This window comes from Armigeres subalbatus, chromosome 2, assembly GCF_024139115.2.
Source record: "Armigeres subalbatus isolate Guangzhou_Male chromosome 2, GZ_Asu_2, whole genome shotgun sequence".
NCBI classification, from domain to species: Eukaryota; Metazoa; Arthropoda; class Insecta; order Diptera; family Culicidae; genus Armigeres; species Armigeres subalbatus.
The window spans coordinates 7,508,720-7,531,371 of record NC_085140.1 but is presented as its reverse complement, the minus strand read 5'-3'; the positions used below and the strand labels follow the sequence as shown (position 1 = coordinate 7,531,371).

General features: G+C 38.1%; 1 protein-coding gene and 1 long non-coding RNA gene across 2 annotated transcripts in view; both read right to left on the bottom strand.

The window, feature by feature from the left end:
* LOC134217619 (uncharacterized) overlaps window positions 1-22,652 on the bottom strand; it is a 394,075-nt gene that overhangs the window by 270,602 nt on the left and 100,821 nt on the right. The window lies entirely within an intron of this gene.
* On the bottom strand, window positions 4,341-5,381 carry LOC134214001 (uncharacterized). The gene is made up of 4 exons (XR_009979594.1): window positions 5,131-5,381; window positions 4,949-5,071; window positions 4,774-4,894; window positions 4,341-4,718 (listed from the first exon to the last, which is right to left on the bottom strand). It is a non-coding gene; the product is annotated as an uncharacterized LOC134214001 (long non-coding RNA).

Here is a 22,652-nt window from a genome sequence, read left to right as displayed (position 1 = left end):
GAAATTCGAAATAAAAACAAATTGTTTTAAAAAAATGTAAAAACAGATGATGACATGTTGACATAATTTATGAACAATCCGTTGGTATACGACAGTATTAAGAACCCTATGAGACCTGGTAAAGCAAGGCGATATATCAAACACATCAAAATCATCACTTTATCTCAATGGTCTTCGCACATATCAAATGATTCAACGATCAATGATGTTGTTCAAACGATGGACTAATGAAGTTCGCTTCGAACCTGACTTAAATAGCGTAATTCTGAACACGATGAAAGAAAAATGTCGGAAATTCAATGATCTTGAAAGGGTTGTTGTATTGGCATCCTAAGTAACACCGAAAACATCATTATTAACTAAGATCTAATAATGATGTTGAATAAAGGTCGGAAAATGAAATTCAAAACATGTTATGTTCAAGGAAAGCTATGATAAGGTTTTTGCAAAACATACAGCAATTTGATCAGAGAAGAAGTTTCATACTACATTCTGACAACTTGCTGATAACATGTCATTTTTTGACATTTGTTTGGTTTTTTGAGATGTTTCGTTTTACATTCTCACAACATAAAACAGAAGATTATACGAACAATGTCATACCATGTTCAATTTTAGACATTCGTCAGAATTTTGCGGAACAAAGAAGAAGAAGCAGACTGACTGTGTCGGAAACTTCAAAATGGCATGCACTGTGCGAAAAATGTTGAAATTTTTTATATCAAGAATATTCGAGAAATCTAAAATGTTTTCAAATCACATAAATATATGACAAAATGCCTTCAAAGTATTATAAAACTTGTTTGAAAAATATAGCGGCATGTAACACTCGTTTAAAGTTGCATATTCTCGTTGATTTTATAATCAATATACACACCGAAAAAAAAACAACATTTATTACCGTGCATCAAGTTATTTGACGTTTGCGGAACAGCTTTCCGACAGTCGACCGTCGGACCCCAGTTCGAATTTTTCAATCTTCTCGCAATATGAACGTTCTTCATCGACCCTGTTGTTTATCGGCAACTTGCCATATTGTTTTTCTTTTGCAGATTCGAGAATTTGTTTACATATCAATTTCAAAATTATGTTTTGGCATAGTTATATTTTGCTCCAATCAATGGCGCATGAATTTAGGAGAAGTAAAATGAATAGTTAACCAATGGAACATAAGCCGCATATAATGTTTCGACCGAGACTTCGAAACAAATTTGATTTATTTATTCATTTTGTATATGTTTATTAATATTATTTAAATGGTGTTCATCATTTCATGCATGCTTGTTTTCATTCGTTTTTGCATAAAATTTATTTCTTTGAACGTGTTGGTCAGCATTTTTGTTTTGGTATTCAATTTGTCAGAACCATGTTGAAAGTCGGTTACTGAAAACATCCTTAGTATTTAAGTTTAGTCTTGTGAATGTGCAATCAAAAACAAGGTTGCAACTGAAAGATGTTGAAAATATCGATAATTTTTGCGCTGTTTGGGTCGTGTGAAAGTAATCAAAGCAGTTTTTCATACCAAAACGTAACATACTGTATGTTCGAAAGATGTATTTTTTACACTCATACAAAAAACCGTGTTACTTGGGATGAGTGCTTAGTATTGGCAACCGAGGCTGTGGCTGTTATGATGTGTACAAACCATTTAAACAAGTTAATCCCGGGACATCCCGGGACGAAAAATCCCGGGATTTAGAAAAATTTGGAAAATCCTTTTTTTAGTTCAACCTTACTAATAGTGCCCTATATTTATGTTTTGGTCCGAGTTCCTTCAAGACTTTTGCTGACCAGCTTCCGAATGTTTTCAATTAAAGCTCTTCTTAGACTTTTGCTGACCTGCCCCGATAAATTCGGTACGACCCTACCCATGATTAACGCAGCCAATTCATGATCCCACGGCGCCACGCGACTTATACAACCGATTCATGGATCCCGTACTGCGATTACGTCGAAGATTAGTTACCGCCGTCGGGGGTGACTATGGGTCACTGTTTCAATTACATAGAATGCTTTTAGAATAGATTTAATATATCTGAGGACAAGAAAACTCACCTCCACCCCGACGACGGTGCTTAATTAGTTGGTCTTTGATAAAGCCTTTGAGACAAGTTTATCGACACTAAGTTGTAGATCTGGAACCATTCCTGGGGCTATAACCCGTTGGTGAATAGGGGGAGCTGTATCTGCTGGTAGAAGTATCAGTCAGTAACCTGCAATGAAGTATAGGGAACTCTACTATTGTGTTTTCGTTGTGACTCGTGAGCTTATGTTCCCAGTGTGATTGCACTGTGCATCTTCCGCCTACAGCGAGGTGTCTGATCCTTGTATTGCCACAGAAAATACGCTGCTTGAATGAAAACTTAGAAATGGTCCAAATCCAGCTATGGTCCAATCAACCCTACTCCGACGGATAGCGAATGCGTCTTTTCGAACTCGGCGAACATTTGTTCCACAAACCCTACTTTCCGATACAAACGCAAATACTATTTGCTTTTGAAGTCAAACCAAGGAACGATTTAAATTGAAATTGAATTTAGTTTTAATTTGAATTATGTATCTTCTGGCATTTCTATCATATAAACTTGACCCCTAAACTTCGAAAACAACTTTTTCAAAACAAAACATAATGTTTTTAAAAACATCGAGAATTCCCGGGACAGCATAAATGGCCGGGAAATGGAAACTCTACTTTCGCTACAACTTTGCTGTACGAGAAAGGCAAAAAGGAAAGAGAAAAAATGTAGAAGGGAAACAAGAAAGCAGAAGAATGAAGGAAGAAGAGAGAAGAAATAAGGAACAGTAAGTAAAAAGAAAAGGTAAGTAAGAAGAAAAAAGGAACTAGGAAGAAGAAGCAAGAAAGAAGAAAGAAGGAAGAATAAAGAAAGAAAGAAAAAGACGGAAGAAGGAAGAAGGAGAAAAGAAGAAAGAAAAAAGAACGGAGATCAAAGCAGGGAACAGGTTGAATGAAGAAGAAAGATGGAAGAAGCAATAATGAAAAAAAAATTTCAATGAGCAAACTGTTCGAAAAGATTATTTTATATAGAATGAAGGTTCACATTGATGACAATTCTATTTTTGCTGATGAGCAATTTGGTTTTCGCCATGGGCATTCAACCACTCATCAGTTATTAAGTGTAACGCATTTAATTCGGCTCAACAAATCTGAAGGATATTCGACTGGAGTTGCTCTTCTTGATATAGAGAAAGCTTTTGACAGTGTTTGGCATGAATGTTGGATTGTGAAATTGATGAATTTTAACTTTCCTCTGTACATTATTAAACTGATCCAAAATTATTTATCAGATCACTCACTGGAGGTAAACTATAAGAATTCTAAATCTGATAGATTACCTGTAAAAATAACAGTCGAGTCAAGTACGAGACACTGAAGACGGCCTTACTGTTGAGGTCGTAATACGTATCTGTCAAGATACAATTAAGTGGTGGAATTGAATGGGATTGTATAAACTCGTCTTTTAACAAGTGAAGACATTCCACTAAAAAGCTCAAAATAATTTTCTTTTTTTTTAAATAAAATTAGTTGAAAAAAAATTAATGGATTAATAAAAAATATAGAAGTAATCTTAGCAAGAACCAAAAACCAAATGCAAGCACCAGAAACAATAAATAAAGTCTCGTTTCTTTCTATGCTTCCTCCAAATATCTTATGGTTTACAGACAAAACAATCAGAAGGGTTTTGTACATTACACGACCGACCGACGTAAACTACGAAAAACCTTTCATTGCAATGATAGTTGTAGCGTCAAGTAAATGTCAGGTTTTTTAAACGCTACAGACATCCTCCATTCGAAGACATTTACTGCAGCGTCCGACGCACGCTTGTGATTCCGCTACCGACACCCTACCATCGCCAAGCGATTATGTTTTGTACTTTGAAGAAAATTCGTCTCGAATAAACTCTTTTCTGTATAAAATCCTGTTACCAACCAATTATTTTCAATAGTTCAATTCATTTTCAATAAAACGCATTTCCAATCATCAATGGCAACAAAACCAAAGTCGAAATCTTGCGAGTAAATTTCACTTTTCGTAGACGACACAATCATATTCAATTCTTGTCAATCACTTGCCGACGGCCGCTGGTACCATACACCGTCTACCTATTTGAAACCTCTAAAGAAAATGACTCTAGCGAAACACGGCTCTTTTCATGCTATTGCGGGTTTCCGGTAGCGGTAGAGCAGAACTACCAAAGCGGACAAAAGAAGCAATAGGACTGGAGGTCAAAGCACCAACACAAATCAAATAACTACAAATCTCAATTTAATACATGTATTTAGGGTAATGCACCCATTTTCCTCTGTTACTTCCTACCTCCTAGTCATCTTATCTTCTTTCCTTTTCACTCCTCTATCTCTATCTATCCTACTTTACAAAACACATAAGTTTTCTTACTCACGGTTTCTTCTCCGTACTCACGGTGCCCTTGTTCGCATTCGGAAGCGGCTACATGGGGCGTCCCCTACCGTACCGATCCTTGTCGCGGACGGACGACTATCGTTGCACCACCCACGCATTCTGCCAAAGCTCGCCGCGCCACTCACAAGGTTGCTGCCTCCGCTGGAGACCCCTCTGGCCGTCCAGTGCGACCGTTTTGCTGGATGGGATATCTCCGAGGCCCTTGCTGAGCTCGTCTTCGATGACGAGATTTCCGTCCGAAATCGTTCAACAGTTTTGATACTCCAGAAACACCCTGTAGAAAGGCAATGATAACACGACTACTCACTCCTGTTTACAGTTGGACTTACCCAAACGATGTGGTGCTTTCGTCCTGTCTGTATCCTGACTGACTGCTCAAACTGTAGACGATTTCTGCCGACCGAAATCGTGGTGCTCTTCCACGCGATTCACCTCTGGCTTTTGTCTGATCTGCGAAACATTTGAGGTTAGATCTGTATCGTGGTGATAGAGCGGCCTGCCTACCTTGAGATCGCTAGGTGCTGGCACTCTCGGCCGAAGCCGAATTGTGGTGATCTGCCTGCTTCTCTTTTTCCCTGTCCTGCCAGGTTCCGGACTTCCCGTGCGAGTTTCACTCGACGTTTGCACCTAATTTGTCAAACTTTTGATTAAGTTCAGTTTGATCATACTGTCGGTTTTCTTCTTACCTCAAATCCAAAACCGCGCCGCTCGAGAAGTCGCCCCCTGCTCGGAGTCTGTTCCTCCGAAAATCTGGTCCACGTCGTAGAAACAAAGACGTCTTTGCTCGATTTGGTTTGGAAGCGGCTTTAATCGGTTAAATCTAAAACTCACTCGCGAAGCTGATGAAGGGTGAATTTAACTGCCAATCAGCACAATTATTCTCTCCTCGCGATGGTGACGACGATGCAAACGCACGGAGCTACCGGGAAAAGTGTCGTTTCTTTTCTTGCTGTCGTCGCACGCGATTTGGTGGTTTGTGGTGTGCGTGTGAATCGACTCATCTGTCAATTCTCCGCGGCGCCTCGTGAATGGGCATTTTGTTTTCAACAGGGGTGGTTTCTTTTATATCACGTTCAAAGTGGCGGTTGGTGCGTTATGTGGGTACGTGAGGCGACAACTGCGTTTTATTTAGCTGCGTATTTCCAATTATTATGCTTTTTGCTAAGTAACAACAAACTTACTGTCTTAAACGTAACAATGCACAAACAAAATTAAACGGTGAGTCATAAGAACAACGCCCTAACAGTGAATGTGGAAACTCATAGTCTTTTTTTCTAGTAAAAGCAAGTAAAAGTGTGCACCAATATCGTTTACCAAAGGGGCGGGGCTTATGGTGTTACTTTATTAGATACAATAAAGTTGCTATTTTGTGTGCGCGCGTAATTTTGTAGGAGATTTCGCAGAGAGCGGTTCCATCGTGGTGGCGATGGCGTGGGTAGCGCTCCTTGCCGTTTAGTAGTAAATCATCGGCCTGGTTGGCCAGCAGCAGCATCAAGTCAAATTAATTAGACAGTGGTCGTCGGTACGGTTGCTACCAAAAATTCGGCATGGGGATGGCGTGGGTAGCGGCATCAGTGGCGGTCATCGATGGTGGAGCGAAGAAACATCGGTCAGATTTATCTCGCAGGATTCGATTTATTCAGTGATTGTTGTATTATAATTGCAAAATACACCGATCTTAGGAGCTAAGTTCTTAAAAGACGTACAGGAGTTAAACAAACTGTTGACATAGTCAAAGTTTTGACAAAATTAAAATTACCATAAATTTGCTCATAATACTTCGATTTCGATAAAACCTGATCCATCAGGCGCAGAAATTCTGCACTTATTCAAAATCTTAGATTAATCGGCGGACACAGAGAATACGCTATTTGAACACTCACACAAGCTAATTGAGCTAAATGTGGTCATGTAACTATTGTTCTGATGCTGGTTTCCCATTATAACACCCAATTGAGTTCTATAATGGATTTTTTACGATTTTGTCAATGCGACATGTGACCTATTTTATCATCCAAAAGTTAACCAGGGGGTGATAAAATCGGGATATTGCGGACGACATCGACTTTATTAGAATCGATCGCAGAGCAATAGTGGAGGCTTTTGTCCCACTGAAGAGGGAGACGGCGAGGATAGGCATAGGCTTAACCATTAACTCTACCAAGACAAAGTACATGGTGGCAGGTAGAGATAGAGGAAGACCTAGTGGTGTTGGTGCTGAAGTAGTGCTTGATGGGGATGTGTTTGAAGTTGTTGAAGAATTTGTTTAACTTGGAACGCTTGTGACATGTGACAATGACGTTTCCCGTGAATTGAAAAGACGTATTGCTGCTGCGAATAGAGCCTTTTACGGATTACGTAACCAGCTTAGGTCCCGCAACATGCATACGAAAACGAAATTCGGTCTATACAGAACTCTGATTCTACCAGTGGTCCTTTATGGACATGAAGAATGGACATTAAAAGAGGTGGATCGGAGAGCTTCCGGAGTTTTCAAGCGAAAAGTGCTGCGTACAATACTCGGAGGGAAACTAGAAAATGGTGACGCATGAATCATGAGCTGTATCAAGTATACAAAGAAGAAAATATTGTGAATCGTTTAAAATACGGCAGACTTCAGTGGGCTGGTCACTTAGTGCGAATGTCGGAAGAAAGAATAGCGAAAACAATATTCAACAGAGAACCAGATAGAGGCCACGAACACGCTGGCTGCACGCGGTGTAATCGGACCTGGGGACCCTGAACGTTCGGGGAAACTGGTGGAACATCGCCCATGACCTACGATTATGAAGCTTACTTAGACTTTTATAGGCTCAAAGCATTTTCGGGAATTGAATTCAGAGTTTCAAAATCCTCTCAGAACTCTGAAAATCAATTTTTATTTGTTGACATTGCGTTGTTAACATTGTTAACTTTTACATGTGAGCTTCGGAGTGCATTTTCCAAAAAAAACAGCGGTAACACACGCTATGCAAAGGTCAGAAGGGGTACCACTCAAGAAAAAGGTTGAGAACCGCTGACCTATAACACTAATTACATTATTACTTGGGTAGCAACTTGAAGAGCCAAAAATTAATTCTTTCTCCATTACAAAAGTCATTCCATTGACAGTGCTCAGTATGAACCATAAAATATATTTCAAGCTCTGGTTTTGATATTATTTTAATTAGTTATACCGATATTTTTAAATGTAAATGAAGTAACATATTTTAATGGTTTTGGCATCTCGAAATTTCTATCACAAACGTGCCCACTAGAATTGAATCAGTTGTGACAAGAACCACGAATTCGTACTGGCAGACCCAGAAGACAGGCATATCAAATCCCCTTGGAATAAGAGTCGCAAAATTTCCATTCCACTTCAACCCGTTTCGTTTATCTTGCACTCGTTCGCAACAACTTCCTTATCGTTTAGCTCTCCTTGCTCCGAACCATTTCCTTTCGGCCATGATGGCAACAAACACCGGATCTATTTGCCTTATCTCCAGCTAACTGCCATGAAAATACTTTAGCAAATTGTTTTCTCTTGAAAGGACCTTCCTTGAGAGTCTGGCCGCTCCTCTGCTGTAGCAACCCACCGTGGAAAAGACACTTTTCCAACATCTCAAAATACACAAAGTTCAAGTTGCTATCGTCGTCGTCGTCACCGACTTCGGTGTCATTCCCATCGAGAAACTATTGTTTCAAACTTTCGGACTTTGGCTTTCCAAACACAATGGAACGGCCAAAGCAATTCAAAAGGCTACGCTGCAGCTTGACTTGCCGACCGGTAAACGACCTCCGTCGACGACGGAAGTGGGTGGACCGACAACAAGAAGTTTGTCGCTCCTTCAAGTGATGGGAATTTGTTGTTTCCCCCGAAATGAGCTGAAGAAAGAATTCCTTTCTCAAGTTAATTAAAAATTCATACTTTCAATATACAAAGTTGGATAAACTTTGATATAATTTTCTCGAATTTTAATCTGTTCCTGACATTTTCTTCTTCATTATTATTTTATGTTTAAATGTAGATAATCATGCGTTAAATATTTTCAAAAACTAAAGGCTAACAAAATCAATCGGCTATATTTATTGGATTCTTACCGCTCTGAAGTTCCATTTTGATCCTGGCGTGGGCGAAAGAATAGGAATGAAGTCTCGCGTGATTTTTGAAAACGTCGTAAGTCCAAATGAGAGACTCTCTTTCATTACGCTCTCTTTTGCTAATATCTAGGCTAGTTTAAAATTGGTTGCAATCTTTCACCTCAACATACTAGACAAAGCTATTTTATTCAGGTTGGTGCTGGAAAATCCAATGCAAATGTTAGTATGGCTTTGTAATAATCAAAAGAGAAAGTAAACAAAGAGAGCATCTCTTTTGGACTTACGACGTTTTCAAAAATCACTCGAGAAGTAATTTGAATTCAATTTTCAAAATGCTGCTTCACAGTTCATTACTTTGTCTACGGAACGAAGTATTTTCCATCATTTCAAGCTCGCATATAAGCCAGTGCATTACATATGTCGTCGGTCGCCATCAAAGTTGTGGAATGCTGTATTCATGGTATGCGGTAACGAACAGATGATGATATCGAAAAATTTTGCTTTTCTCGCTTTATTCCGATGTTGACACTGACAACTTTGAACTTTCACTCATTCGAGTGAAGAATTCCCGAACAAAAAGAAGAAAGCTTTGAACATTCATCATTCAATGCCAAGGGGTGAATGTGTTTGACATGACTTTATTCGCCTACATACCGGAAGGATGGATCAAAGCAATTTCAACTTTTTTTGCTACACAGAACCTCTAGGATGACTCACCTGCAGAAAAAATAGAATGATAACAATGATTAGACTTCGGTATATAATATAGGTATATTTCTTGAAGGACTTATAAGGAAACATATCAGGACTGATTTGCGATTTGGGCGTAACTTATTTTGTAAACAAACATTGTTTTATAAATTCCGTAGAGTGAAAGCATTTTTCAACGAAAAAGGAGCAGGAATTCGTCTTCCAATATTTGTTTACAAAATAAGTTACGCCCAAATCGCAAAGCAGTCCCGATATATTATTAAACAACTTTTAAAAGTTATCATTTTCCATCCTAATATAATGACAATCAAATGCCTAAGACCAATTCGAATCCAATGCAATGAATCAAATCCATTCTGAAATCAATTATTATTCAAACCGAATCAAAACTAAATCCAAACGAAATAATATCCAAAGCCAATCGAAATATAATCTAAACCTAACCCGAGTTCAACCAAATCTAATCCAAATCCAATTTAAATAAAATCCAAATCCAAGGCAATCTATAGATTCAATCCAAATCAAATCCAAATTCAATCCGCCTCTAATCCAATTCCAATTCAAATCTAATCCAAATCCAATCCACGTCTATTCCAAATCCAAACCGAATCCACTCCAAATAAAAAAAATCACAATAAAATCTAATTGAAATCAAATCCGAATTCAAATCAAATTAAATTTCAGTCCAAAACTAGCCAATATGAAACGACGCATTACCTCATTTTTTTCTGAATATTGATTAAAAGCTCATTGAATTCCGGATTGTGTAATCAAAATTGAAATATGTTTGATGGCTATTATATCTTAAGTCCATCTGTATGATGTTAAATGAGGCATTAAAAATATATTTGAATACCACGACCATAAGACGCTACCAGTGACAACCAATCATCTTATTGCAATCTCCTTTCAAAGAGATCGTTTCTGGAAGTGGAAAAGCTTATGAAGCCTCCCGCAATCTGATTGGCTCGTCTTACTTATTAGTTCGTACCTACCGACAGTTAAGAGCCACCACGACTCGACGGGTATCAATCGAATAACCAGAAGCGAACCAGTAAGACGATTCAATTTCCAAGAGCCCAATCTACCACGATCCGCTTACGTTCACTTCAGTAATGATACTCCACCCGCTGCAGGGCGGTAATAGAAAGTAAGTCGGTAGATAGCAATGGCGAAGAAACGCCGTTCACGTGAAATGCATTTCCCCAAGGTTGAGTTAAAAGCTGTTTACTATTGCTTCTCCATCGTCTGTCTGGTGGGAAAAGAAGTACATTTTTTGCCCTGTTGAATCTCAATAAAACGTTGAACGGCACTAACCTAATTGTGAGAACTTGATTTTCTTTACCACCTTCAGGAATGTTCGCCTCACTTTTTGATAGTGTGTTTCCACCATACTCGAATCAAAGTAGTGTAGCATTCTAAATTTTGCGGTTATTATTTTAAAGTTTTAAACCAAACTTCTTAGTAACTATTTATAAAGTAGAGCGATAGAAGATGCAACTGAATTCATTTGAAGCTTTGTAGTAAACCCCAAGTGTGGAAACAGTACGAAATAGATTCAAACACAAACGGCAACTTAACCACAAAAATGCATCCTTTATTCAGTTAACCACTGGTTTTAAATTCAGAGCCACTAAATAAAAATTATCATTTTTGGAATAATATATATTACCCATTTAATTATTAACATTGCCGCATCTTTTAAACTCTCATGCTTTTTCGTCGCTACCCCGCTACCATGTTTCCAGAAAACTCAAAACAGCAAGTTTTTCTCTGAACGAAGCACTTTTTTCCGCTACCAACTTTACTAATGATTTATGCCATCCCCGAGTCGGACTCGCACTTTGCATTCGACCTTTCGGAAGCCAAAGTTAGCAGCACGGAAGGCCTGTACATAATTAAGCATCCACGGGCGGTCATAAAAGTTACGACGCCTGATACCTGTTTCATGTCCATCCTTTGAATTTCTTTAGCTCTGTATCAGTGGGTTGCAAACATTCCCATGCCAATTAGGTTTTCTCTTCGCTCAGTTAATATAAATGACTCTTTAGGTGCTTAAAAAATCGAAGAATTTAAAAGTCTTCTATGATTTTGAAGCTGAGTTCCGAACGTCCGCCGTTCTAAGCTTCTGCTTTTTGCATACAAAATTCACTGAATAATTGATGGAGTTCGTAGTTTTGAGTGTATAGTACATAATGTTCGAAGTAGCTCATGTACGCTACCATGCCACTAATATAAAAATGCAAAGGAGTGTAAGTGAGAGAAAAGCTGAGTCAAAGAAGCGAGGCTGGTTCTAAATAAAGCCATCAAAGGCAAGAAAGTCTGCTCCGACAAACTGTGTCTGAGCGCCAACACGAATCCGCAGGATTTGGAGCACCTTAATGACTTCAAGTTGGCTGATGACGTCGCACTCCTCGCTCAACAGCGGCGCTCAGATATGCAGAGTAAGCTCAACGATCTTGCTGAAGCATTCCTCTTGAAACAGGTTTAGCCATCAACGTCAACAAAACCAAATCGTTGGGTGTAAGTAAACACGGTGACCCATTCCAGTTTCACAGTGACCGGGCAATCAGTGGATAGAAAAATGAAAAATGACTACCACCGATGCAAACTCGCGGTGGGTGGCTCACATTGTCTTCTCTTGAACCTCTTCCTATCATGTACTTCGTCTTCGACATGTTGATGACTAGTCCGATCCGCTTGGCTTCCCTCTTTAGTCTGATGTAGGCTTCCTCCATCTTCTCAAAGTTACGTGCCATAATATCTATGTCGTCGGTGAAGCCAAACAGCTGGACGGACTTATAGAAAAATGTATTATCCGTATTAATCCCTGCTCTTCGTATTACCCCTTCCAAAGCGATGTTGAATAGCAGACACGAAAGACCATCACCTTGCCGTACCCTCTGCGGGTTTTGAAGGGACTCGAGAATGCCCCTGAAACTCGAACTACGCACATCACCCGATCCATCGTCGCTTTCATCAATCGTTTCAGTTTATCCGGAAATCCGTGTTCGTGAATTAGCTGACATAGCTGGTCCCGATCGATTGTATCATATGCGGCTTTGAAGTCGATGAATAGGTGATGTGTGGGCACGTTGTATTCGCGGCATTTCTGCAGTACTTGGCGAATGGCAAACACCTGGTCCGTTGTGGAGCGTTCGCCCATAAAGCACGCCTGGTACTGCCCCTCGAACTCCCTTGCAATTGGTGCTAGTCGACGGCATAAAATTTGGGAGAGTACCTTGTAGGCGGCGTTCAGCAATGTGATTGCGCAGTAGTTGCTACAATCCAGCTTATCCCAAACCTTGGTAATCACCCAGTGTAGGGTTCTAGCCAGTACCTCACCGCCGTGTTTAAATAGCTCTCCTGATAGTTGGTCAACTCCAGGGGCTTTGTTGTTTTCAGCCGTCCGATCTCCTCCTGGATTTCCTGGAGATTCGGAGCCGGTAAATTTATGTCCTGCGCGCGTTCTCCCAGGTCCATCACCATACTGCCATCTTCGTCTGACACATCGCCATTCGTGTTCTTCGTAGTGCTCGGTCTCGATCTTCCCTACTGGCGCTTTTTCCTCCGGAAATCGAGTTTTGTCTGTTCCGCGCCCGTTTGCTGCATTCTTCTCTTCTACTAACTGTTCGCCGTCATACCAGTCGTTTTTCTGATCCGGGGGCACCGTGCCAAGTGCAGAGGTTGCGGTCCGTTGGGAGTTCCTCTTCCAGCTGCTGCGCGTATTCTTGGGCTGGTCTACCATCTTGTAGCCGCCCAATGTACTGCGTGTTGTACACCGTCGAGAGTTTTGAGCGCAGGCATACTGCAACGAGGTAGTGGTCGGATTCAAAATTCGCACTGCGGTAAGTGCGGACGTTCGTGATGTTGGAGATAAAATTTACCGTCGATTAGAACGTGGTCGATTTGGTTTTCCGTTTGTTGGTTAGGTGATATCCATGTGGTTTTGTGGATATTTTGCGAGGAAAGAAGCTGCTTCGGACTACCATTCCGCGGGAGGCTGCGAAGTTTATGCTTCGTTGGCCGTTATCATTCGATACGCCCGAGCAGCACAAGTCAGACAAAAATGGTTGCAGCAACTTAATTGTGACTGAATCCGGTTACATATGAGTTGCAGTAACCTTTGTGGAATAAGTGTGTTGCTAGGGCGATGTGCAGACTATCCGGTCCGATGACCGGTCTATACATTTCCTTACCCAGCACTATGAAGCCAGTTCCCAGCTCGTTGGTGGTGTCACAGCTTTGGTAGAAGGTAGCCGCTCGATGCCCGCTTTTCCACGCTTTCTGTCCTGTCCAGCAGATCTCCTGCAGCGCCACGAAGTCGAAGTTGCGGGGATGTAACCTAGCGACTTGCAGTTCCATGCTCCAAGCTTCCAATCGTGATCCTTTATTCGTCGCCTAGGTCTTTGCCGATTATATCGAGTCGCATTATCTCTTATATTGTTCGTAATTATTGGTTTTCCAGGCGGCTTATTGGGCCTGCGCAAACCTCCTGTCTCGTCGGAGGGCCGTCGTGTCAGGGCTGTTTAGCGTCCCACCTAACACCAGGACTTGGGCTTGTGCACTTTGAGCGGCACACGGTCGCTTTGGTGGGGCCTACTTGCGGATACATGCAGCTTTTTATAGGAATTTAACAGGGCCCACTGTCAAACCCCACCACATCCTAGGCAAGCCCCACAACTCGCAGATGGCCTGGGGAGGGATCGTCAAGCCCTTGGACAAAGTCCCTGCTGCCCCAAAATCCTAATGCTTAATTCTAATCTGAGCTGTTATACGCTAGTTAAACTAGGTGTGTATCAATGGAGAACACTCAACCGCTGCAAGTTTTCATCAACAGATGACTGCGGTACATAATTTAAAAAATCTCGCTTAACTTTTCAAAAGGACCTAAGTAACATTTTTTTCATGAATTAATTTGAGTACTGCAATCAAAAACTTCATGTTTTTCTGTTGATTGCTCTATTCAAATTAATTCATGAAAAAAATGATACTTAGGTCCTTTTGAAAAGTTAAGCGAGAAATCACATTAATCAGAAAACGATCGCAGCAAGCCATGCGTGCGGGGAGTTGCTTTTGAAATTGTTGTTCGGTCCAGCAAGAAATAGATTCGGCTGATGTCTATATTTTGCATATGTACTAGAAGCCTTGCGACTAAATAGAGTCACTAGTAGTCTATGGCAACCACATCTTGTTTGGAAGAACACTTTTGATTTTGTTTTGTTTAGCAATGCAATGCAAAATGCAATTGCAAAATTATTTCATTTTTTTATTTTCTTATTTTTCAAATGAAAAATTTTCCTGGCTTTTCTCGACTTTGCTGTCCTGAAACAATTTATAGTGAGATCTCTTTGAACTGTAACCGGCGTGGGTTTAACATTCCAAACAATTACACTTTTTTACTCGTGTACGGGGTGGCAGCTAATCGGGTAATGAATCCGCCTGAGAACGAGGGTAGTCTCGCTTAACTTCACAGGAGCCCATTGTGGCCATGTTTGGCTATGGATTGGGGGCTCATCGGCCACCAACTGAAAAGCTATTTTTGTAATCTGGAGCTTCAGGAGGCTAATGACTAACAAACCGGCACTTGTAATATTAATAATCGAATTATTAATAAATTGACGCAGCTCTGGCTACATTTTTCCAATGTTTTGATCTACATAACATTTGGAAGGTCGCCGTAGTAACACATAAAGATGTACTAGTTACTCAGCTCTGTACTTGCACCAAGATGATAGCTTAATGCGATTGTTCAATTTTCTATTCTGGTACTCCATGAGCACTAAAAAAGTGGGCTCTTGAATGAGACATGAACGTCTCAATTAGTTTTTGGTTTTATGGCATTCAATAAAGTGTATTTCTTAATTGAGTGCTAGAAATCGTTTGTATAGTTTGTATACGGGGATATTTTTGGTGAAATATTTGCGTGACTGTGTTATAATACCAGAAATTTATGGATCAATAATGAATTGCTCCGAATCGCTCTGGAAAAGTGAAGAAAATTGTTCGTGAGTCCTAGAAGTGATCTTCGTTTCCTCAGTTCATTTATCCGGAATTGGATTAATTTGGTGAGATTGTTTCAATATGTTTTTATATGATTCTAAACTAAATGATCGCTGGATTAAAAAATTCGGAAATATGGTTATGAGTCCATTATCCAATTGGTAACGGTAGCATAAACAGGCGGGCTTTTTACGCAGCTAATGCTATAAATTTTGAATCACCCCTTTTGACATTCGCCTCGTCCACTATAATTTTCATGATTGGATCGAAGTGTGCTCTGCTGTTTTAGAAAAAGTTGTGTATTTACATAAACGTCAAAAGTTCACGAATGATGTTGATTATTTCGTATTGCTAATAATATTTTTTCAACATTTTCATTTTAATTCTAATACATAATTACCAACTAATTTCAGTTCTCAAGGTCGGCCGGTTATGGAATAGCTATCTCTGCTCGGAAGATCGATTGAAGTTACTTCTCAGGCGTTTTGGATCTAATGTTAGACATTACAAATAAGTTGTGTATGTTTATGCGTACTGGTATCTTATTCGCATGAGAAGGTTGGGGATTTGTTATTCTATTTTTGTTCATGGTCACAACAATTTTACAAATTGTAGGTACCTATTCAAGATAGTTTAAAATAAGATGCCCTTTTATTGGTGTTTAACTTGCGCTAGGTTTGACTGGAAGTCTGGCCTAATTTTTACCTGAAGGATGGTTGTTTTAGCTGACATGCTGTCGTGATCATGGTTGTGATGCATAATACATGAAATTTATTTCAGATTTACTTATTTTTTTAAGGTGAAAAATAATTGAGAGAAGTGAACTTGTTTGTTGGTTTACAGAGATAAAAATAAAAAGAATATAATGACGACAGGTCGAATCAGAGAAAGACGCAGACATCATTTTTGTTCGGTTATTCAGGCTAAGGGTAGGACAGAATCTAGATTCAAATCCAAAAACGACGTTCATTTCATTTATTCTGGGTTAGTTAATGGGAATTCTCATATACATGGGAAATAACTTGGAGATAATATTTTCAAAATGCTGAGAAGGACAACAATAGACACATAGCTGGATTTTTTCATCTAGAATTGATTATTGATTGATGATGAAATATACGTGTGAAGCGAAGGGAAGTACACTAGCTATAGGAAAACCTTTATCTCATTCAGTTCACCTTAGTTTACTTTACTTGTAGAAAAATAAACACAATTATAGACGAACATTATTAGGAAAATTATTAAGCTCTTATGGGTATAATAGTCTTGAAAAAGAATTGCAAGAATTAAATCTTTTGTTGTTTCACCTTCCCATCTTTCTGGTGGTTCCCTTAATCCGTTCTTGTTCCACTCCTTGACATCCTCATTGTTGTCAAAGAAGCGTCAAACTATTTCAAGACTCTATGAACAACGCTTACATGAAAACAAGAGCTTTTTAGCAAGATTTCGAATCGAAAAACTTAGATTTCAATGGCGGCTGCCCAGAATTAATTTTTGAACCTGCTCTTCCTTCGACACCATAATCCATTAAGTACTTGTGCTACTAATAAATGAAATATAGTACAGACATATGTTCATCACTCTACGAAATATTTCAAAAGTTACGCGTGTTTTGGGGTGACCCGATCCTGAAGGAGATTTCTTAATTGTTTCGACTAAGACAGTTGTGACTAGCAGTCTTTTAGGATTGAAAACGGGTTTTCATGTTTTCATCCGACGTTACTGATACATGTATTGTGCCTTTTTCAAGAAATTAACTATGTTCCGTTCTATTGACCCTCAGCATACGACCAGTTCATCACATCAACTCGTTTGCCCAGTCTCGTATGAGATGGGGCGGAAATTTGAATTGACCCGGCACGCAGAAACTATGATCCTAAAGACTGAAAGCCATATCCTACAGGAGGAGAAAAAAATCAAACTCTTGGAGAACGAATTCCCAAAATGTTTGGAGAAGAAATAATCCGAAACACCTTGATGAGAATTCTATACACACAGTTTTTATTTCTGCAGGTCGGAAAAATCCGTACAGCCGTGCCCCAGCGCAGTTAAAAACTGACTTTTGTCAAAAATGACTTTTGTCTATTTATTTTGGGCAATATGTTTGCTGATTTTCAGCAACTTTGACAGTAATCTTATTTCGTCTCTATTCATACCATTTCGGCAGATTTGTATATAGGTATATCAGAACCAAAAATCATAGTGAGACCTGTTCCATGAATGTCCAACAACAGGTTTCTTCGAAGTGACCCCAAAATGGCCAGCCGCAGCCATATTCTTTGTTTTTTTAAAGGTATCAATGATTTCAATTCGATGTCTACACATATCAAACGTGCAACGACATTATCACAATTCAAGAGACTTTGTGTTTCACACGTAAAAGCTGTATTTTAAGCAGCTACTTAGTCGACTTTTTAAAAAATCATTAATTATTGTATCTTGACGAAGTTTGACTTACGGATATTTTGTTTGGACAATTGTGTTTTTCAATTATTGAGGCACTAATAAACTATTTTGTTCGCCTCGATGATGATTATGGATTTGATATTTATTGACGTAATTGTAAGTTGACCTTTTTCTTGTGTAGTCTACAAAAGTTTGAGTCTCGCGCGCGTAAAGCAGATATGAATGATTTTCAAATATACAGTCACTCTCAAAATTGAGCGTACAGCATGGATTAGATGAATATATTAGAAAATTCCTAAGGAAATTTGATTGTTGGCTCGGTTGTTTTTAATGCATTTCAATATTCATCCCTTTCTTCAATGTATGCGTACATAAAATGGTTGAAATTTTTTCTTTAAAGTTCATTTATTTGAAAATAATCTCAAAATACGCCTGTTAGATGTGACAAAATTGAGCGTACACCGATTTTTTTCTATCAAATTTCTTATTATAAACACGATTAATGTATTTTAATATTGTTTTTTCATGATTATATTTATAATAATAAACATCCGCTACTTAAAGATTCAATATTTTGAAATTAAACCATGTTTTGGTCAAAATGGCGAACAAGTAAGATGTATAAACAATGCTATTTAACAATTCAATGCTGCTGGGCAAAATAGATGCTTTAAGATATGGATTTCACCGGCATCGTTTCTTATATATGAAAGATAATCGAAATCGAGCGAGACATACGATAAATTTGGGAAAATTCAGTCCGTAAATGATGAAAACAGATGTAAACATACAGAGAAAACGACAAATGTTGGGAATGGCATATTTCAAATTAAGTATAACTTTTTTTAAAAGTCGATGTATAGGTAGCTTATAAGCTCAGGACACTCATGAATAATAATATTAATAAAAGAGCAGCACACGGATACATTATAAGATGTCATTTTATATTTGAAGACTCAGTCACCGTAGGAGGAAATTTGGTTGAATCATTTCAATTCAACAAGATATCATTAAATAAGCTGCCGAACTCTTAAAAAAGTTTATTTTTACTTGCCACATGGAAATCATCCAATTGTATCCCTTATGGTAACAGATCGTGGAGTTTAATCCAAATTTAATTAGGAAATTACAATTTTAGGCTATCTTTTCAATATTCAATTAGAAGTGCTCTACGGGGTTGAAAAGCTGTTTTTATGTTCGGTACCTTAACATGCACCTTGTACTTTTAGAATTTGACTGTAAATGATCGGATTCAATAATATTACTCTTAATGATAGACCTGAGACAATAATCGAGCTTTAAAACAAATTTTAGTTAAAGACATACTAAATTTGAAATATGTCATTCCTAACATTTGTCGTTTTCTCTGTATATTTACATCTGTTTTCATCATTTACCGACTGAATTTTCCCAAATTAGTCGTATGTCTCACTCGATTTCGATTATCTATCATATATAAGATACGATGCCGGTGAAACATACAAATTAAAGCATCTATTTTACCCAGCAGCATTGAATTGTTAAATAACAATGTTCTTACCTCTCACTTGTTCGCCATTTTGATTAAAACATGGTTTAATTTCAAAACATTTAATGTTTAAGTAGCGGATGTTTATTATCTTCTTATATATAAAAATGAAATGGTCTGTGTTCGTATCCGCATAACTCGAAAACGGCTGGATGGATTTTTTCATTTCTTCAGCAGAAACATTCGTTATAGTTTCCGACGGGTTTATATGATATTTCCTAATGCGAAAATTACGAGTAAAGTTGAGCAAATCGTGAGAAACTAAAATTGTGAATTCTATGCGAACTTTGCATGGGCAGTTCGGAACGCACATTCTCGCCTACTATGCAGGACAACGTCTGCCGGGTCAACTAGTTATTAATATAATCATGAAAAAATAATATTAAAATACATTAATCGTGTTTAAAATAAGAAATTTGATAGAAAAAAAATTCGCTGTACGCTCAATTTTATCATATCTAACAGGCGTATTTTGAGATTATTTTCAAATAAATGAACTTTAGAGTAAAATTTCAACCATTTTATGTACGCATACATTGAAGGAAGAGATGAATATTGAAATGCATTTAAAACAACCGAGCCAATCATTTAATTTCCTTTGAAATTTACGAATGTAGTCAACTAATACTGTACGCTCAATTTTGAGAGTGACTGTATGTACAGACTTGCGCCTTTTCAGCTGTTTCAATGATTCTGCGGATTAGTAATAGGTTTCCGCGGTTGATACCGAAACTTTTGATATCGACGGAGCGGTAACACAAGTTTTGATTTTGTTGACAACGACATAGTTTATTAGATCACGCAATAAAAAGCGTTCCCGAATTCGTGAATCAGCAAAAATACACCGTGATTTAATTCATGGATTCGAGAACACCAGTCATGTTTTCCAGAACGTTCCAGAAAACGTGACTGTGTTCCCGAATCCATGGATTTTGTTCACGAAAATACACCGTGAACTTGTTAGTTCACGAATTCATGAACGCTTTTTTTTGCGTGATTATTATTGATGCTTTCGAGTGGCTAACGTTACTTGTAATAACATGAAACGCGATTCTTGGTGGAACTTTTGAAATCTGTGCGAGAGGTATTACAAGTTTTGCATTTTTATGCACTCGAAGCATCACTACTGATACTTATGAGAATCTGTAGATGAAATAAACAGTTTTTTTTTTACATTTAATATTTTTGCTGGATAGTAATGGAAAGTTAAGAAATTTATATCTGTGATGGTAATCAGATCGTTTTTGTTTTGTTTTGCAAATCTGATTAAATTGTTGAAAAATTAAATTCAATTAATTATCTTAAAGATAAATCGTCTAGCTCAACCCCTAGCTAGTAGGGGTATGTGGCGGGACCATCATCATCATCATATACAAATATGGCCGTAGTCCTGCCAAATCGCATCAAGAGCCAACAAAAAATACCAATTTTTCTTCTCAAGCTTTCGGTTAGCAAATTTTTTTTTTCTTTTACGAACAAATTATCACAAGTCAGCCAGTTTACCGCATCTCAGCATCCGAAACGTCACTTTCACTGAGATCTCTGCAAAAATCATGTTTGCTGAAACTCGGCGGTGCCCACCTCGGCGAAACAAATGTGTGACAACATGAGTATCAAACTTGTAACAAGGTTACAGAAAATATCGAGCTAGATTATATACACGTTGAATAAAAAACCAGATCCCACTTTTCGCTAAGCTATTTACATTAAAATTGAACGCAATGTATCCGCAAAGGTTAAACGATATCTTTTTAAAGCAACACAAATGCTCCAGGGGTTTTTAAACCAAAAATTCAAATCTTTCCTGTAACAACTTTGCTGGAAAAATCTCATCACTAAAATGAATCGCCTGCTTTGAGCGTACTTACTAAGGGTATGCGATAACACACTTTTTCCTAACGAAACGAAACGAAACGAAATTTAAAATGTCTATGTTGATTCGGATCGAAACGAAACGAAATATAGATTTATTTTCGAGACTTCGAAACGATACGAAATCAAGGTTCATTTAATTCGAAATTTTTCGAAACGAAACGAAATTTAAATTTTTTTCCGCGGAATTTTTATTAAATTGGTTTTACATTATGTGCGCAATTCTGATTTCACAGTCAAATAACTGTTTTGCGACCAATAGAGTTATAATAACAGAAAAGGCAGTCTGTGATAAATCACCGCATTTTTGCCGCATATACCATTGACGATAAGGCAATACCCCAGAATTTGTGCCGCGTTCAAAGGAATTCATCTTGGAGCGTGTGCCTGAATATGATCAATTTCAGTTTTGTACAAGTAAGCATAAAAAATATAGAAATTGTGTGGTTTTTAATATACGGATTCAAATTTCGCTTAAAATCTTAGTTCACTTAACAATAATGTAATTATGCTGAAGCATACTTCATATTGTCTTGTCAGCGTAGTTTTATAGTATTGAGCTAAGTCAAAATTAGAAAATGAATGCTTAGAAGAATCCTGTGCACCGTTCTAAAATGCACAAAGATTGTATTTCAAATTGGATTTCACAGATTCATAGTTAGTATGAGCTGAAAACAATCATAAGTAAAGAACTTTCAGCAATTTTAATGATCTTTCAACCCGTTCTAGATTTTTTTTTGCAATTTCCATGCGAAGATCTAGAAATGCTTACAATTCTTCAATGTTCCTTACATATTGTGCAAATTGCTCAAAGAAGAGCTCAGCTGGATTAACTGTGCACATCGTAGTTGCTAATTTTGATTGGCCGAGAAACAGTAAATATGTACAGCTCATCAACTAAATAATATTCTTGTACTACAAAAAAAGTTATTCTTATTGTATACTTGCTTCGGAGTTTCCAATTCATGGTCAATAACGATGCTGGTCACGTCCTTACAGTCAATTTAGAATTAGGAGAGGAAAATTAGTTTCTCATTCATTGGTATAAAAAACCGAGGAATGCTCTGCATCTCCGTGAGCGCTACAGGAAAGGAATCGTTGGTTACTAGAGAAGGTAATTCATGTTAAGCCCTTGGTAAATATTTATTGTAAACGAAGTTATTTTGAAAACAAGAAGACGAAAACTGTGTTTCAAATCAATCCAACGCAAGATCAATGTGGTTCGTTTAATAAGCTTCTACAATACGATCGATTCTGCACTAAATATTTTTGTGCTCTTCGATGCAGACATTAGTTTTATCACTTCGCGTTCTCCCACACTAGCTGTCGTGATCAGCATCTACAAGATCGATTGTATTACGTATTGCAAGAAAAATTTGAAGACCTGGAAAATCCAAAGAACCTACAATTAATATTTTCCAGGCTAGTGATCAAAGCAACTAATGCTATATTTGCGATGTTTTGTTTATATTTATAATTATGACATTACTGTAAAATATGCTTTGCTGTGAAAAGCTTTTGAAAAGCTTTGAAATCTTAGTAATGATGGGTCTCTTTAACAGAACCGATAAGAAGACCTTTGGGCGAAATTTCGGTTCAGGTCCA